The sequence below is a fragment of the Drosophila suzukii genome, unplaced genomic scaffold (assembly GCF_043229965.1).
Source record: "Drosophila suzukii unplaced genomic scaffold, CBGP_Dsuzu_IsoJpt1.0 scf_32, whole genome shotgun sequence".
Classification (NCBI taxonomy): domain Eukaryota; kingdom Metazoa; phylum Arthropoda; class Insecta; order Diptera; family Drosophilidae; genus Drosophila; species Drosophila suzukii.
In genome coordinates this window covers 142,056-159,278 of record NW_027255919.1, presented here as the reverse complement: position 1 = coordinate 159,278, position 17,223 = coordinate 142,056, and the positions used below count along the sequence as shown (strand labels likewise).

Here is a 17,223-nt window from a genome sequence, read left to right as displayed (position 1 = left end):
ACACTAGTACTGTAAACATGCTTTTAGAAGATCATGGGTCCAAAAACTACTATAGGGAGGTGGTCGTTGGCGGGCCCCTCCTCGTATTGGTCAAAACCTATGTTATGCATATAAGTTTGTCAATACTATTAAGACCGCCAAGCATATCCATATAAATGTATGGATATGCATAAAAATCCATACAAAAGTGAAAAAAAATAATGTATTGAAAAATATACATATATTTATATAAGTGAATCGTATGGATATGGCTTATAGGTATAATACCTATAAGGCATAACAATGTATAATCTAGCAAGTATACATCGAAATATGAAGGAATTGTATAGATATGCCATATAAATGCCATATAAATAAGAATAAATTGTATATCAATGCAATAAGATATATAAACCTAGTGAGGGGCGGCACTAGTAAATGAATCGTATGGATATGGCTTATAGGTATAATACCTATAAGGCATAATAATGTATAATATAATAAATATACATTAAAACATGATTGAATTATATAGATATGGCATATAAATGCCATATACTTAAGAATAAATGGTAAAATTTACCCGTATATCACTTAAACACGATATATAAACCTAGTGAGGGTGACGCTAGTACTGTAAACATGCTTTTGGAAGATAATGGGTCCAAAAACTACTATAGGGAGGTGGTCGTTGGCGGGCCCCTCCTCGTATTGGTCAAAACCTATGTTATGCATATAAGTTTGTCAATACTATTAAGACCGCCAAGCATATCCATATAAATGTATGGATATGCATAAAAATCCATACAAAAGTGAAAAAAAATAATGTATTGAAAAATATACATATATTTATATAAGTGAATCGTATGGATATGGCTTATAGGTATAATACCTATAAGGCATAACAATGTATAATCTAGCAAGTATACATCGAAATATGAAGGAATTGTATAGATATGGCATATAAATGCCATATACATAAGAATAAATTGTATATCAATGCAATAAGATATATAAACCTAGTGAGGGGCGGCACTAGTAAATGAATCGTATGGATATGGCTTATAGGTATAATACCTATAAGGCATAATAATGTATAATATAATAAATATACATTAAAACATGATTGAATTATATAGATATGGCATATAAATGCCATATACTTAAGAATAAATGGTAAAATTTACCCGTATATCACTGAAACACGATATATAAACCTAGTGAGGGTGACACTAGTACTGTAAACATGCTTTTAGAAGATCATGGGTCCAAAAACTACTATAGGGAGGTGGTCGTTGGCGGGCCCCTCCTCGTATTGGTCAAAACCTATGTTATGCATATAAGTTTGTCAATACTATTAAGACCGCCAAGCATATCCATATAAATGTATGGATATGCATAAAAATCCATACAAAAGTGAAAAAAAATAATGTATTGAAAAATATACATATATTTATATAAGTGAATCGTATGGATATGGCTTATAGGTATAATACCTATAAGGCATAACAATGTATAATCTAGCAAGTATACATCGAAATATGAAGGAATTGTATAGATATGCCATATAAATGCCATATAAATAAGAATAAATTGTATATCAATGCAATAAGATATATAAACCTAGTGAGGGGCGGCACTAGTAAATGAATCGTATGGATATGGCTTATAGGTATAATACCTATAAGGCATAATAATGTATAATATAATAAATATACATTAAAATATGATTGAATTATATAGATATGGCATATAAATGCCATATACTTAAGAATAAATGGTAAAATTTACCCGTATATCACTGAAACACGATATATAAACCTAGTGAGGGTGACACTAGTACTGTAAACATGCTTTTAGAAGATCATGGGTCCAAAAACTACTATAGGGAGGTGGTCGTTGGCGGGCCCCTCCTCGTATTGGTCAAAACTTATGTTATGCGTATGCATATGATTTTGTCAATACTATAAAGAAAACTTGTTTTGTACATACAAAACTAAATGAATTATATGGATATTGAAAAATAAATGGGTGGTTGGCAAAGAGAATTGAAAATACCCGAATTGAAGATATTGGGTTCAAAAACTACTATAGGGTGGTGTAGCAAATAAAGTTAAGACCATATATCCATATAATGGATATACACATGTATTCTCTTATTATAAGAAAGAATACCATATGGTTGGTTGGTAAAGATAATTGAAAATACCCGAATTGAAGATTACGGGTTCAAAAACTATTATATGGTGATGTAGCAAATAAAATGAAGATGATATATCCATATAATGGAAATATATGTGTATTCACTTATTATAAGAGAGAGTTTCAAATGGTTTGGTGGCAAAGACAATTGAAAATACCCGAATTAAAGATAATGGGTCCAAAAACTACTATAGGATGGTCAATGGGCCGGCCATCTCCTATTGACAATAGTCGGTAGATAAGATATTATCCGTCAAATTTGTTTCTGTGTTCATTTATGAATATGGGACTTGGCTCCGCGGTTAATATTTTAAGCCCAAGATAATAAAGTCGAAACAAAGGCCAAGTGTTTCTATTATACATAGAATAACAAATTGTTTCCCAATTTTATCGTTAATTAATCCTATTTAAAACAAAAAGAGGCAGGATTGCTAGATATACATTGTAAATGTATATTTGACCTTTCTGCCTCTATCTTAACTATTTAATATTAGTTTACACAAAAAAAGGCGTAAAAGCGAATTATAAATATATTTTATTATTAAAGTACATATCATATATGCGCTCGGTTTTATATTATATATTACCAAAGAGTCTATATGAATATATACAGATAAATTTTAAATTTATCATCAAAATACAAATGATTTAACTCAATATTATATATTGGTTAAACAAAAATTGTACATGTGTGGATACAATAATGACGTATGTCGAACAAAAATGATATTTTAGAATGAAATATGCATATATAAAGAAAATATTATTACATATTACAAAATATTGTGTTTTAAAGAAGATAAGATATTTCTTTTTTTTAAACATCAATAATTAAAAAACTTGTTATTATTAGTGGCGAAACAAGTATATATTGAAAACAAACGTATACGAATGCTATATAAAAATGGCCGTATTCGATAGAAAACAATCTATAAAATTTATATTGCTAATTTCTATTCAAAAATATGAATGAAATATGAATAAAAACATTATTCTGGTTGATCCTGCCAGTAGTTATATGCTTGTCTCAAAGATTAAGCCATGCATGTCTAAGTACACACGAATTAAAAGTGAAACCGCAAAAGGCTCATTATATCAGTTATGGTTCCTTAGATCGTTAACAGTTACTTGGATAACTGTGGTAATTCTAGAGCTAATACATGCAATTAAAACATGAACCTTATGGGACATGTGCTTTTATTAGGCTAAAACCAAGCGATCGCAAGATCGTTATATTGGTTGAACTCTAGATAACATGCAGATCGTATGGTCTTGTACCGACGACAGATCTTTCAAATGTCTGCCCTATCAACTTTTGATGGTAGTATCTAGGACTACCATGGTTGCAACGGGTAACGGGGAATCAGGGTTCGATTCCGGAGAGGGAGCCTGAGAAACGGCTACCACATCTAAGGAAGGCAGCAGGCGCGTAAATTACCCACTCCCAGCTCGGGGAGGTAGTGACGAAAAATAACAATACAGGACTCATATCCGAGGCCCTGTAATTGGAATGAGTACACTTTAAATCCTTTAACAAGGACCAATTGGAGGGCAAGTCTGGTGCCAGCAGCCGCGGTAATTCCAGCTCCAATAGCGTATATTAAAGTTGTTGCGGTTAAAACGTTCGTAGTTGAACTTGTGCTTCATACGGGTAGTACAACTTACAATTGTGGTTAGTACTATACCTTTATGTATGTAAGCGTATTACCGGTGGAGTTCTTACATGTGCTTAGATACTTGTATTTTTTCATATGTTCCTCCTATTTAAAAACCTGCATTAGTGCTCTTAAACGAGTGTTATTGTGGGCCGGTACAATTACTTTGAACAAATTAGAGTGCTTAAAGCAGGCTTCAAATGCCTGAATATTCTGTGCATGGGATAATGAAATAAGACCTCTGTTCTGCTTTCATTGGTTTTCAGATCAAGAGGTAATGATTAATAGAAGCAGTTTGGGGGCATTAGTATTACGACGCGAGAGGTGAAATTCTTGGACCGTCGTAAGACTAACTTAAGCGAAAGCATTTGCCAAAGATGTTTTCATTAATCAAGAACGAAAGTTAGAGGTTCGAAGGCGATCAGATACCGCCCTAGTTCTAACCATAAACGATGCCAGCTAGCAATTGGGTGTAGCTACTTTTATGGCTCTCTCAGTCGCTTCCCGGGAAACCAAAGCTTTTGGGCTCCGGGGGAAGTATGGTTGCAAAGCTGAAACTTAAAGGAATTGACGGAAGGGCACCACCAGGAGTGGAGCCTGCGGCTTAATTTGACTCAACACGGGAAAACTTACCAGGTCCGAACATAAGTGTGTAAGACAGATTGATAGCTCTTTCTCGAATCTATGGGTGGTGGTGCATGGCCGTTCTTAGTTCGTGGAGTGATTTGTCTGGTTAATTCCGATAACGAACGAGACTCAAATATATTAAATAGATATCTTCAGGATTATGGTGTTGAAGCTTATATAGCCTTCATTCATGGTGGCAGTAAAATGTTTATTGTGTTTGAATGTGTTTATATAAGTGGAGCCGTACCTGTTGGTTTGTCCCATTATAAGGACACTAGCTTCTTAAATGGACAAATTGCGTCTAGCAATAATGAGATTGAGCAATAACAGGTCTGTGATGCCCTTAGATGTCCTGGGCTGCACGCGCGCTACAATGAAAGTATCAACGTGTATTTCCTAGACCGAGAGGTCCGGGTAAACCGCTGAACCACTTTCATGCTTGGGATTGTGAACTGAAACTGTTCACATGAACTTGGAATTCCCAGTAAGTGTGAGTCATTAACTCGCATTGATTACGTCCCTGCCCTTTGTACACACCGCCCGTCGCTACTACCGATTGAATTATTTAGTGAGGTCTCCGGACGTGATCACTGTGACGCCTTGTGTGTTACGGTTGTTTCGCAAAAGTTGACCGAACTTGATTATTTAGAGGAAGTAAAAGTCGTAACAAGGTTTCCGTAGGTGAACCTGCGGAAGGATCATTATTGTTTAATATCCTTACCGTTAATAAAAAAATTTGTTTTTATTATAATAACATTATTATAGTAATACAAATAAAATATTAAATTGCCAAAAATATGATCTATATATATATAGATCAAATACAATTTCGAAAAAGCAAGTCGAAATATAATAATTGTAATAAGAAATATATAATATATAAATATATTATTGCAATAAATAAGAGAAATAAATAAGCAAGAAAGCAAAAGCAAAACAAATAACAAATTCGAACAAGCAAATCGAAATTATTTGATATTATTATTATATTGTATATTAAATGCAATTAATAAAACACTGTGTGTATATGGACCATAATATACACGCGTTGCGATATGTATTGTTCATCTCAGTTATGCGCATACATTGGATAATGCAACAACCTAAAATGTACAATGTTGTACCTGATTAATACAGGTTAATGTTTTATATAAATTTCAATATATATCGCTAAAAAGTATTTAATACCGTAAATGCCATTAAAAAAATACTTGATATATTATTGGTTATATGAAACTAAGACATTTCGCAGCATTCGTTTTAGGTATAAAAATAAATTTATTGAAGGAATTGATATATGCCAGTAAAATGGTGTATTTTTAATTTCTTTCAATAAAAACATATATGACAAAATTAACAAACCAATATATAAAACTCTAAGCGGTGGATCACTCGGCTCATGGGTCGATGAAGAACGCAGCAAACTGTGCGTCATCGTGTGAACTGCAGGACACATGAACATCGACATTTTGAACGCATATCGCAGTCCATGCTGTTATGTACTTTAATTAATTTTATAGTGCTGCTTGGACTACATATGGTTGAGGGTTGTAAGACTATGCTAATTAAGTTGTTTATACAAATTTTATAATGAAATTTTATAAGCATATGGTATATTATTGGATAATAATAATTTAATTATTTTATTCATAATATTAACAAATATATGAAAAACATTATCTCACATTAGTAAATTAATTTGAATGTGAAAAACGAAGAGAAATATTTTCTTTTTCAATCAAATAATACTGAGAAATGTCTAGCATAAAAAATTTATCTAGAATTGTCTCTTATTAACGATTAGAAAATAGAAAGCCGTTGACTATATTATTATTCTTCGTTGATTCGTTAGACCAAACAAATGCCATACAAATATATATATATATAAATATAACGAATTTAATAAAATGTTTTATCATTATATATAAAGAATTAATTGCAAATAAAAGTTATACACAACCTCAACTCATATGGGACTACCCCCTGAATTTAAGCATATTAATTAGGGGAGGAAAAGAAACTAACCAGGATTTTCTTAGTAGCGGCGAGCGAAAAGAAATCAGTTCAGCACTAAGTCACTTTGTCTATATGGCAAATGTGAGATGCAGTGTATGGAGCGTCAATATTCTAGTATGAGAAATTAACGATTTAAGTCCTTCTTAAATGAGGCCATTTACCCATAGAGGGTGCCAGGCCCGTATAACGTTAATGATTACTAGATGATGTTTCCAAAGAGTCGTGTTGCTTGATAGTGCAGCACTAAGTGGGTGGTAAACTCCATCTAAAACTAAATATAACCATGAGACCGATAGTAAACAAGTACCGTGAGGGAAAGTTGAAAAGAACTCTGAATAGAGAGTTAAACAGTACGTGAAACTGCTTAGAGGTTAAGCCCGATGAACCTGAATATCCGTTATGGAAAATTCATCATTAAAATTGTAATATTTAAACAATATTATGATAATAGTGTGCATTTTTTCCATATAAGGACATTGTAATCTATTAGCATACAAAATTTATCATAAAATATAACTTATAGTTTATTCAAATTAATTTGCTTGCATTTTAACACAGAATAAATGTTATTAATTTGATAAAGTGCTGATAGATTTATATGAATACAGTGCGTTAATTTTTCGGAATTATATAATGGCATAATTATCATTGATTTTTGTGTTTATTATATGCACTTGTATGATTAACAATGCGAAAGATTCAGGATACCTTCGGGACCCGTCTTGAAACACGGACCAAGGAGTCTAACATATGTGCAAGTTATTGGGATATAAACCTAATAGCGTAATTAACTTGACTAATAATGGGATTAGTTTTTTAACTATTTATAGCTAATTAACACAATCCCGGGGCGTTCTATATAGTTATGTATAATGATATTTATATTATTTATGCCTCTAACTGGAACGTACCTTGAGCATATATGCTGTGACCCGAAAGATGGTGAACTATACTTGATCAGGTTGAAGTCAGGGGAAACCCTGATGGAAGACCGAAACAGTTCTGACGTGCAAATCGATTGTCAGAATTGAGTATAGGGGCGAAAGACCAATCGAACCATCTAGTAGCTGGTTCCTTCCGAAGTTTCCCTCAGGATAGCTGGTGCATTTTAATGTTATATAAAATAATCTTATCTGGTAAAGCGAATGATTAGAGGCCTTAGGGTCGAAACGATCTTAACCTATTCTCAAACTTTAAATGGGTAAGAACCTTAACTTTCTTGATATGAAGTTCAAGGTTATGATATAATGTGCCCAGTGGGCCACTTTTGGTAAGCAGAACTGGCGCTGTGGGATGAACCAAACGTAATGTTACGGTGCCCAAATTAACAACTCATGCAGATACCATGAAAGGCGTTGGTTGCTTAAAACAGCAGGACGGTGATCATGGAAGTCGAAATCCGCTAAGGAGTGTGTAACAACTCACCTGCCGAAGCAACTAGCCCTTAAAATGGATGGCGCTTAAGTTGTATACCTATACATTACCGCTAAAGTAGATGATTTATATTACTTGTGATATAAATTTTGAAACTTTAGTGAGTAGGAAGGTACAATGGTATGCGTAGAAGTGTTTGGCGCAAGCCTGCATGGAGCTGCCATTGGTACAGATCTTGGTGGTAGTAGCAAATAATCGAATGAGACCTTGGAGGACTGAAGTGGAGAAGGGTTTCGTGTGAACAGTGGTTGATCACGAGTTAGTCGGTCCTAAGTTCAAGGCGAAAGCCGAAAATTTTCAAGTAAAACACAAATGCCATACAAATATATTATATTATATAAATCAAGCTAATTAATATACTTGAATAATTTTGAACGAAAGGGAATACGGTTCCAATTCCGTAACCTGTTGAGTATCCGTTTGTTATTAAATATGGGCCTCGTGCTCATCCTGGCAACAGGAACGACCATAAAGAAGCCGTCGAGAGATATCGGAAGAGTTTTCTTTTCTGTTTTATAGCCGTACTACCATGGAAGTCTTTCGCAGAGAGATATGGTAGATGGGCTAGAAGAGCATGACATATACTGTTGTGTCGATATTTTCTCCTCGGACCTTGAAAATTTATGGTGGGGACACGCAAACTTCTCAACAGGCCGTACCAATATCCGCAGCTGGTCTCCAAGGTGAAGAGTCTCTAGTCGATAGAATAATGTAGGTAAGGGAAGTCGGCAAATTAGATCCGTAACTTCGGGATAAGGATTGGCTCTGAAGATTGAGATAGTCGGGCTTGATTGGGAAACAATAACATGGTTTATGTGCTCGTTCTGGGTAAATAGAGTGTCTGGCATTTATGTTGGTCACTTGTTCCCCGGATAGTTTAGTTACGTAGCCAATTGTGGAACTTTCTTGCTAAAATTTTTAAGAATACTAATTGGGTTAAACCAATTAGTTCTTATTAATTATAACGATTATCAATTAACAATCAATTCAGAACTGGCACGGACTTGGGGAATCCGACTGTCTAATTAAAACAAAGCATTGTGATGGCCCTAGCGGGTGTTGACACAATGTGATTTCTGCCCAGTGCTCTGAATGTCAAAGTGAAGAAATTCAAGTAAGCGCGGGTCAACGGCGGGAGTAACTATGACTCTCTTAAGGTAGCCAAATGCCTCGTCATCTAATTAGTGGTTGTCAGTCAAATGCTCTGGAGAGCAGACGTGTTTTTCGAGCGCTCCGTGTGACAGGTCAATTTCGGCAGTAAAACGCGTTTTTCCTTGCTAAAAATAGCATAAATATTCGCGCATTGTGTTCGCATAATCATTACGCGTGTTTTCTGCACGAAAAAGGTGGTAGGAAGGCCAAAACCGCGATTTTTCACCCCAGACAGTTCGAGAACATTCGACGTGCTGAGAGAGAGGCGCTCTCTCGGGCGCTCCGTGTGTCGGGCCAATTTCGGCTGTAAAACGCATTTTTCCTTGCTAAAAATAGCATAAATATTCGCGCATTGTGTTCGCATAATCATTCCGTGTGTTTTCTGCACAAAAAAGTGGTAGGAAGGCCAAAATCGCGATTTTCCACCCCAGACAATTCGAGAACATTCGACGTGCTGAGAGAGAGGCGCTCTCTCGGGCGCTCCGTGTGTCAGGCCAATTTCGGCAATAAAACTCATATTTCACTGTTGTAAGAGAGCCGCTCTCTCTCGAGTGGCGCCTGCCTTATCTAGATAACGTTTTGACAGCAGCGCGGTTCGCGTCTGCACTAATTTATATCGGTTCGTGTCTCCGCAAATTGGTTGGTTTTTTGGAAATCAGCTGATTCATTCCGCCAGAGGGCGACTACTTCAGGATTCATAGCATACATTCGGCGACACCTCATCGCTGTATCACTCCGCCAGAGGGCGGCGACTCCTAATACTTTTGCCTACATTTCGGCGACACCTCGTCGTCGATTTTTTTGTCAGCAGAGGTAAAGGAAATAAATAGTTCACTCACACAGTTAGCCGGCTGTGCTTGTTGGTGGTGCTGTCGCCATGGGTGACAATAGCAACACCGGCAGCATGGATGTGGACAACGCGACTGTAGCCGCACCCAAAAAAGGCCCTTGGCAAAAAAAAGATCTCAAAAGGAGTCTACCTCCCGGGTCGCCAGAGTCAATTAGAGGCGTAAAGAAAATCATCATGGAGAAACGGGAAAAATCTCCCAGCCCTACCCCGAGCTCATCGTGCTCCTCAAGCAACACGTCACCTGAGGAAGGTGAGATAATTCGCCCTTACATTTTCCCTAAAAAGACCATAAAGAATAAGGCTGCCGTGAATCAAGACAAAAAGAAGGATATAGGTCCTAGCACCTCAAATCGTTTCGCTTCTCTGCCTGTAGAGAGCAGCAATGAAAAGACCGTCGATAATGCCGAACTTAAAACAGCACCCAAGCCCCCTCCAATTTTTATCCCGGATGTAGTAAACATTGGCGAATTTTTAAACGAAATGCGCACATTGGTGAATTCCGATACTTTCTCTTACAAGGCAACGGGAAGAGGCAACATCAGGCTGATGCCGAAGGACAGCACCACTTACCGAAAAATTGTTGCCCACCTGGACAACTGTCAATACGAGTTCCGTACCTTCCAACTTAAGGAAGAGCGAGCTTTCCGCATTGTTGTTAAGGGACTACACCACACTACACCAATTGAGGAGGTCAAGGAAGCCTTTGTGAATCTCGGCCACAATGTGCGTGATGCTAAAAATGCAGTATCAAGGGTAACTAAAATGCCATTGTCGATGTTTTTCATTAACCTTGAACCAGCTCCAACAAACAAGAAAGTCTTCGAGATCAACAGACTGTGCCATGCCGTCGTCTCCATCGAGGAACCAAAAAAGTTTGACGAGGTGGTACAATGCTTCCGCTGCCAAGCTTTCGGGCATACTAAGAGGTACTGCAAACTTGAATACGTCTGTGTTAAATGCGGATTATCACACGACTCCCTGAATTGCAAGAAAGCAAAGGAAGACCCACCTGTGTGCGGAAATTGTGGTGACGAACACACCGCCTCCTACCGCGGTTGTAAGATCTACATAGAAGCCAAGAAGCGCTTCAGCCCGAAGCCTAAGGCAGTAACTGCTTCTTCATCCAATCCTGCTCCACGCGCAAATTTCCCAGCGAGCAGTGCCGCGAATCTGACAGGGAATCAGAAATTCAGTTACGCCAACGTTGCTAGGGCTGGAGCGGCTGAAAACCTCAACAATAATGGCCAGTCCCCTCTTGATGCCTTGGAGGAGAGAATGATGCGCAGAATGGAATCAATGATGAACTCCATGTTCAATCAGTTCCAAAACTTAGTGATGACAATGCTCTCCAATCAGAACAATCTTAAATGTCCATAAACACCCAACTTATAATATGGAATGCGAACGGCTTGGCTACGAGCAAGCCTGAGGTCGAACATTATATAAAGACTAACCAAGTAGACATCTTACTCGTGTCCGAGACACACTTCACCACCAGATCCCACTTTACCATTCCCGGCTACGAAATAATCAACGCATTGCACCCTGGCGACCGGATACGTGGAGGAGCCTCTATTATCATCAGACGCGGCATTCAATACGAGGAGCTCGAGCCCGTACAACTGGAATGGATGCAGTGTGCGAAAATCCACCTCATAACGTCGCTAGGCAAAATAACCATCGCCTCCGCATACCTCCCTCCAAGATACACATTGAGCCAAACTGATCTGTCTGACGTACTAGTGAATCTGGGTCCTAGATTCTTAATCGGAGGCGACTTCAACGCAAAACATACTTGGTGGGGATCACGGACCGTCAACCCGAAAGGAAGCACACTTCTCAGATGCATCAGGGCACTGGGTTGCTCCGTCTACTCAACTGGAGAGCCTACCTACTGGCCCACCGACCCAGCCAAGATTCCGGACCTCTTGGACTTTGCATTTAGCAGAGGAATTGACCCCACAAAAGTATCTACGGCTGCATGCCATGATCTTGCATCGGATCACAGCATGGTCAAGATTTTATATAGCAACTCCTATCTGAGAAATCCAACGGCAGTCAAGCTCATCAGACGGAATACAAACATCCCGATTTTTAAATCTTGGCTAGAAAATCATGTAGACCCCCAACCAGTACTAGAAAGTCCGATAGACATCGACGAAGCGGTGGAGTACCTCACCAGACAGGTCCACCTGGCAGCAAGCATCGCCACCCCGGAAGTTGAAACTACACGAACGGTGCACACCAGAGGCCAAAGAGACAACTATCTCTGGTCAACCGAGCTGGCAACAAAGGTAAGCGAAAAACGGCGTTTGAGGAGGGTCTGGCAGTTAAGTAGAAGACGGTCGGACAAAACCATCTACAACAGGGCTTGTAAAGACCTTAACAGGATGCTCCTAGACCTAAAAAGCAAGTCTCTAGAAGCCTACCTCGCGGACCTTGAACCCTGTAGTGCAGACCACAAGCTTTGGAACGCAACTAAGTATTTGAAGCGACCCACACGGAGGATAGCTCCTATAAAATCATCGACTGGAGCCTGGTGTCGCTCAAACCAGGAAAAAGCAAACGCCTTTGCCGACCACTTAAGGAGTAGTTTCCAGCCATTCGACCTGTGCGACCCAGTGGACCATCAAGAGACCCTTCATTTCCTGGATGTGGCTTGTCCCATGGACTTGCCCATTCCAGAAATCGACTGTGAGGAAATAAAGGAGGAGTTAACATCACTCAAACCAACAAAGTCTCCTGGATATGATCGTCTAGACGCCACTGCTCTGAAGCTTATGCCGCCGAACTGCATTGAAAACTTGAAGTTCATCATGAACCAAAGTCTAAGACTCGGCCATTTCCCAACACAATGGAAATGTGCAGAGATTATTGTCATCCCCAAACCAGGTAAGCCTGAGGCCGAACTGGGATCTTACAGGCCCATCAGTCTGCTGCCAATCCTCTCCAAAATCTTGGAAAAATTATTCCTGAGGAGATTGATGCCTGTGCTAGAGGAAAAACATATCATCCCAGATCACCAATTTGGCTTCAGGCGAGCTCACGGGACCATTCAACAGTGCCACAGGGTAGTGAGCTGCATTTTAGACTCCTTCGAGTCTAAAAGGTTCTGCTCTGCAGCATTCTTAGACGTCAGGCAAGCTTTCGACAGAGTCTGGCACCAGGGCCTATTGTATAAATTAAAGCTCACCCTGCCTACTCCTCATTACCTACTTTTGAAAGACTATCTTGAAAACAGAAGGTTTTATGTAAGATGTAACCAGCAGGAGTCGCCCATCCACGAAGTGGCCGCTGGAGTCCCCCAAGGCAGTGTACTCAGCCCAATATTGTACTCAATATACACCGCGGATATGCCCATTCCCACGGGTAGTCTCAACATGACCTGTACATATGCTGACGACACGGCGTTTTTAGTCTCCGCAGACTCCCTGCCACTGGCTGTGCAAGGCCTGCAGCAAGCTCTGTTAAACATAGAACCGTGGCTTAAAAGATGGAACGTCATCATAAATGCAGAGAAGTCAACGAATATATCTTTCTCCTTACGACCAGGTATATCCGCACCGGTTATGCTGAACGGAGCAGCCATCCCGCAACAGCTCACTGCAAAATATCTGGGTCTGACCCTGGATTCTAAACTAACGTGGAAGGAACATATCGTGGGCAAAGCAAAACTCTTGATGCTAAAAAACAGACAAATGTGGTGGCTACTACAAAGAAGGAGTAAATTATCAACTAAAAACAAATTACTGCTATATAACAGCATCTTAAAACCAACATGGACATATGGCATAGAGCTTTGGGGCACTGCAGCTATCTCAAACCTTAAGAAATTAGAAAGAGTCGAAAACAGAATACTACGCCAAATTTTAAATGCCCCTTTTTACGTGAGAAACACCACAATTAGGAGGGATCTTAAGCTCCCCACAGTGGTAGAAGAGGCAGCTAAACGCAGCAGACGGCACCTAGACAAAATAGAAGACCACCCAAACCCACTCGCTTCCAGAGTGCTCGACGTTGAACCTCGCCGATTAAAAAGACGACACCCCACAGACCTGCCGTTCAGGGTCCCCTAAATGATGCAATTACATACACGCAAACACATGTAATACACCCCCACATATTTCCACTTATACTCCTCACTACATAAGCTTTATGTAAACTAACACTGAATTTATTGCCACAAAATTTAATTTATTGCCCACTAGGGCAGACGTAAATATATATATTCAAACCAAAAAAAAAAAAAAAAAAAAAAAAAAAAAAAAAAAAAAAATCTAATTAGTGACGCGCATGAATGGATTAACGAGATTCCTACTGTCCCTATCTACTATCTAGCGAAACCACAGCCAAGGGAACGGGCTTGGAATAATTAGCGGGGAAAGAAGACCCTTTTGAGCTTGACTCTAATCTGGCAGTGTAAGGAGACATAAGAGGTGTAGAATAAGTGGGAGATATTAGACTTCGGTTTGGTATCGCCAATGAAATACCACTACTCTTATTGTTTCCTTACTTACTTGATTAAATGGAACGTGTATCATTTCCTAGCCATTATACGGATATATTTATTATATCTTATGGTATTGGGTTTTGATGCAAGCTTCTTGATCAAAGTATCACGAGTTTGTTATATAATCGCAAACAAATTCTTTAATAAAACGGTGCATTTATGTATTTTTGATTTGAAAATTTGGTATAACTCCAATTACTCAGGTATGATCCAATTCAAGGACATTGCCAGGTAGGGAGTTTGACTGGGGCGGTACATCTCTCAAATAATAACGGAGGTGTCCCAAGGCCAGCTCAGTGCGGACAGAAACCACACATAGAGCAAAAGGGCAAATGCTGACTTGATCTCGGTGTTCAGTACACACAGGGACAGCAAAAGCTCGGCCTATCGATCCTTTTGGTTTAAAGAGTTTTTAACAAGAGGTGTCAGAAAAGTTACCATAGGGATAACTGGCTTGTGGCGGCCAAGCGTTCATAGCGACGTCGCTTTTTGATCCTTCGATGTCGGCTCTTCCTATCATTGTGAAGCAAAATTCACCAAGCGTTGGATTGTTCACCCATGCAAGGGAACGTGAGCTGGGTTTAGACCGTCGTGAGACAGGTTAGTTTTACCCTACTAATGACAAAACGTTGTTGCGACAGCATTCCTGCGTAGTACGAGAGGAACCGCAGGTACGGACCAATGGCACAATACTTGTTCGAGCGAACAGTGGTATGACGCTACGTCCGTTGGATTATGCCTGAACGCCTCTAAGGTCGTATCCGTGCTGGACTGCAATGATAAATAAGGGGCAATTTGCATTGTATGGCTTCTAAACCATTTAAAGTTTATAATTTACTTTATAAACGACAATGGATGTGATGCCAATGTAATTTGTAACATAGTAAATTGGGAGGATCTTTGATCACCTGATGCCGCGCTAGTTACATATAAAAGCATTATTTAATACAATGACAAAGCCTAGAATCAATTGTAAACGACTTTTGTAACAGGCAAGGTGTTGTAAGTGGTTGAGCAGCTGCCATACTGCGATCCACTGAAGCTTATCCTTTGCTTGATGATTCGATAATAAAGATGTTGCAAGCGGCATAATAATTTATGCTTGCTTGCAACGGCGCGCCACTTTGTGGTTAGCAAAAGGTCTAGTAATATAAGAGACCTATAAAAAAATCAATATATTATTATAAATAAATATTGAACAAACAAAATGCATCGTCATCTTTATTAGTGACGCGATGATAAAGTGGCAAACATATTCCATGTATAAATATTCCTATGGTATTTTGATAATGCAAGTAAAGAGGACATATATAAAAGTAAGTATATGTTCCTCCAATGGTAGCAGCGGTTGGTTGGTTGGTGTCTGCTCCTCTTATTGTTCAAAACTTATGTTATGGTAGCAAGTCTGTATCGTCATATTATTAGTGACGCGAAAAATTAGTGGCAAACAATATTCGATGTATAAATATTCCTATGGTATTAATATTCAAATGAAGAGACCATTTAAATAAAGAGGACATATATAAAAGTAAGTATATGTTCCTCCAATGGTAGCAGCGGTTGGTTGGTTGGTGTCTGCTCCTCTTATTGTTCAAAACTTATGTTATGGTAGCAAGTCTGTATCGTCATATTATAAGTGACGCGAAAAATTAATGGCAAACATATTCGATGTATATAAATATTCCTATGGTATTCAAATTCAAGTAAAGAGACCATTAAAGTACAGAGAGAGGCCATATAATAAGTAAGTATATGTTCCTCCAATGGTAGCAGTGGTTGGTTGGTTGGTTGGTTGGCGGCTGCTCCTCTTATTGTTCAAAACTTATGTTATGGTAGCAAGTCTGTATCGTCATATTATAAGTGACGCGAAAAATTAGTGGCAAACATATTCGATGTATAAATATTCCTATGGTATTGAAATTCAAATAAAGAGACCATTAAAATAAAGAGGACATATATAAAAGTAAGTAATGGTAGCGGCGGTTGGTTGGTTGGCGGCTGCTCTTATTGTTCAACACTTATGTTATCAATATGAGTTTGGCAATACAATAAAGAAGACCAATCTAATCCATATAAGACTAAATGGATTATATGGATATGCTTAGGAAACCCATATATTAATAAAAAAAAATTTATGTATAGAAAATTATACATATATGTATTTATATAAATGAATCGTATGGATATGGCTTATAGTAGATATAATACCTTTAAGGCATATTAATGTATAATATAGTAAATATATATACGTTGAAATATAAATGCATTTTTATATATATGGCAGCATATAAGTGTCATATGAAAAATAATAGAGTTTACCCATATATCACTGAAATGAGATATATAAACCTAGTGAGGGGCGGCACTAGTGAATGAATCGTATAGATATGGCTTACAGGTATAATACCTATATGTCATAATATGGTTTAATATTATAAATATACATTGAAATATGAATGAATTGTATAGATATGGCTTTTAAATGCCATATGCATAAGAATAAATAGAATGATTAACACTTATATCACTGAAATAAGATATAAAAACCTAGTGAAGGGTGGCACTAGTACTGTAAACATGATTTTGGCAGAGCTCGGGGTAAAAAACTACTATAGGGAGGTGGTCGTTGGCGGGCCCCTCCTCGTATTGGTCAAAACCTATGTTATACATATGAGGTTGTCAATACTATAAAGAACGCCAAGCATATCCATATAAATGTATGGATATGCATACAAATCCATACAAAAGTGAAAAAAAAATAATGTATTGAAAAATATACATATATTTATATAAGTGAA

General features: G+C 38.1%; 2 non-coding genes and 1 pseudogene across 2 annotated transcripts; all 3 read left to right on the top strand.

The window, feature by feature from the left end:
* Window positions 1–3,172: 3,172 nt before the first annotated feature.
* Window positions 3,173–5,167, top strand: LOC118879495 (small subunit ribosomal RNA). Its single transcript, XR_005015862.2, has one exon. It is a non-coding gene; the product is annotated as a small subunit ribosomal RNA (ribosomal RNA).
* Window positions 5,168–5,835: 668 nt separating this feature from the next.
* Window positions 5,836–6,014, top strand: LOC118879493 (5.8S ribosomal RNA). Its single transcript, XR_011605688.1, has one exon. It is a non-coding gene; the product is annotated as a 5.8S ribosomal RNA (ribosomal RNA).
* A 405-nt stretch (window positions 6,015–6,419) lies between these two features.
* On the top strand, window positions 6,420–15,491 carry LOC139354858 (large subunit ribosomal RNA; annotated as a pseudogene).
* Window positions 15,492–17,223: the final 1,732 nt, after the last annotated feature.